At 40.8% G+C, this 2,622-nt stretch overlaps 1 long non-coding RNA gene across 1 annotated transcript; it reads left to right on the plus strand.

Annotated features, from left to right (window-relative positions):
* LOC110433039 lies at positions 640-2,267 on the plus strand. The gene is made up of 4 exons (XR_002450415.1): positions 640-980; positions 1,085-1,164; positions 1,575-1,631; positions 1,870-2,267. It is a non-coding gene; the product is annotated as an uncharacterized LOC110433039 (long non-coding RNA).

A 2,622-nucleotide genomic window follows, 5' to 3' on the forward strand; every position in this document is an offset into this window, starting at 1 on the left:
AGAATGGCGAGAGAAAGCATATCACAATTCGAAGATCTACAAAGAAAGAGTCAAAAGGTGGCATGACAAGAGGATCAAGAATAAGGAGTTCGCACCCGGAGATAAGATATTACTTTTTAATTCCAGGGTGAAGCTTTTCGAGCATGGAAAACTCCAGAGTAAATGGGAAGGACCATTCAAGGTGATCAATTCATCATCCCACGGAGCTATCACACTTCAAAATGACGAAGGTACGTTATTCAAGGTAAATGGTCAACGTCTTAAATTATTTTTAGAGCCTAATAAAGAATTAGAAGAAATAGACGTAGTCCATTTTTACCTTCCCATGGAGAATTAGAGCCCGACCTTTTTAATCTGACGTTTTTCGGTCATACATATACACTACAAGAAAACACCCCACGTAGATACGATTACATTGCCGCGCTATTGAAAGCATATCAACAACCTTGATGATTACACTAATAGACATGGTTGTTGACACGTTGTAACAAAAGCGTATCTATATCTCAAACAGTTTCGATATAGATACGGTTCTTGACACATTTTCAGAAAACGTATCTAATCCCATTGATAGACACGGTCATTGACACGTAAAAAAATTGCATCTAATGGGACACGATCACCTGCGAGCCCAACCAGGCGCATTGGCCGCTGGTCCAAGCAGTTCCCCTGCCAGGAAGGCCTCACCATGGATATACGCAGGAACATGACCGCTGACCGCACGCGGCACGACCCTGGCCGTTTCTTCTCTTCTCTCGACTCCTGTTTTTCCAAATCCAAAAATCGTCAAACCCTAGTGAAGGAGCGGCGGCGGACTCTGGCAGGGTCTTGGGCTGCTGTCGTGTTCCTCTTCGCAGAGGAGATCTACCGTGCTCGCCCATCTTCATCCTCCCTGCTCTGCTCGCCCGCTACCATGGCCCGCTTCTGCCCCACCACGGCGCCGCGCGGCCACGCGCTACTAGCTCCTTCGTCAAGCTTCGGTATTCCCATCAGCAGCTCTCTGTGTCACCGAATCTTCACGAAACTGATCAATCTCATGCATGCTTCTTTAATTTTGATCCCAGTTTTTCTTTCGGTGCAGCAGAAATGTGGTAAGATGTGAGGATGTGATCGATGGTTTATTGTTTCTGTTTTTGAGTTGGTTGCCGATGGAAGGAAATCGTGGTAAGAGAGATTTTTAATTTGGGGACTAATTAGAAGAGTTAATCGTTGTATACTCCTGCACTATAGCCATGGTTGGATTAATTTAGCTTTTCTGCTCTTGGTTGGTGCTCTTCATTTCTACTGTGGATATATGTGCGATATTAATTTCCACTGAATTGAACTCAGTAGGTGCAACTGATTAAAGTGAGTGGATCAACCACACTTTTTAAGGCATTTCTGAATTACAATTCATAAATATCATTTTTGTGCAATATAAATTCGAGCATTGCACATTCAGAATGTTTTCTTCAGTCAAAAGGTCTTGATTTGGGATGACTGACAATGAGGACATTGAAGATAAGATGATCGTGCCCGCCGATTTATTTCTTTGGATTAGAAGAAACTTCTTATTTGATACCTCAATATCGCAGGGAATTCTGTAGCTGCTGGTCACGGATTGTGCCATCAAAACATGGGACATAGATATGGTAATTTCTATATATGTAATTTCTCTTGGTAAAGGACTATAACCATGAGGTGCCTAATTGCAAAACAGTTTACATATATATCTCTAATCTTGAACTGTTCTGATATAATATGTCATAATTATTTGTCTATCAGCATTAGGAAGCTGAAACATTATGTGGGCTGCTATATCATATCCAAGCCATGCGAAATCACCTGTACATAAGTATACTGATTCGCATGCGCTTTGCTTGTTTGCAGTTTGTTGATTCTAACCAGTTTAAAGAGAGACGAAATGGAATTCGATGCTACTGCTATGTGGATCTTCTATTCGGCTGGTGGATGTTAGTGGCGAGAAGGTTTTTGCATCTGGCACGCCACCTATAATAAGCAGACTGGCAACAGGGGCAGTGGTGAGGAACAAATGTTCAGGGAAAGAGAAAGACAATAGAGTTACATTGTTTGTTACTCGTATCCACTAGAAATATCAGGTTGTAGGCAGTCCGATTGCTCAGTAGATAGCCCCTTGATTTATTGACAATGATTTGTACTAAAATTGATGCAAAGTGTGTGTGTGTGTGTCCATTGCTACACATTGAAATAAAATGTCCTGTATGATGAAGATTAATTCTCAAATGAATTTGTTTTGCTTGTAGAAATACATGGGCTCAGCCCGAGTATAAAATAAAAAAACAAAAATATGGAAAAAACATACAAATATCGCTTGCACAGAATTTTACATTTACAAGAATATAGGTACATAATTTATTGTGTCTAGAAAGCGTCTCATGACCACTAGCGATGCTTCATATCATGTCTAGAAAGCGTCTCATGGCTATTAGACACGCATGACAAAACGTATCTACAAGTCCTAACACGGTCCATGGGGAGACGCTCCAGACACGCTTTAGTAAAGCATGCCTATACTTTAGTAAATATGAAATGAAACGTGTCAAACTTATAAATAAAGCGTAGCTACTGGTGGGGTTTTGTTGTAGTGATATTTTCCTAAAA

The sequence above is a fragment of the Sorghum bicolor genome, chromosome 2 (assembly GCF_000003195.3).
Source record: "Sorghum bicolor cultivar BTx623 chromosome 2, Sorghum_bicolor_NCBIv3, whole genome shotgun sequence".
NCBI lineage: Eukaryota > Viridiplantae > Streptophyta > Magnoliopsida > Poales > Poaceae > Sorghum > Sorghum bicolor.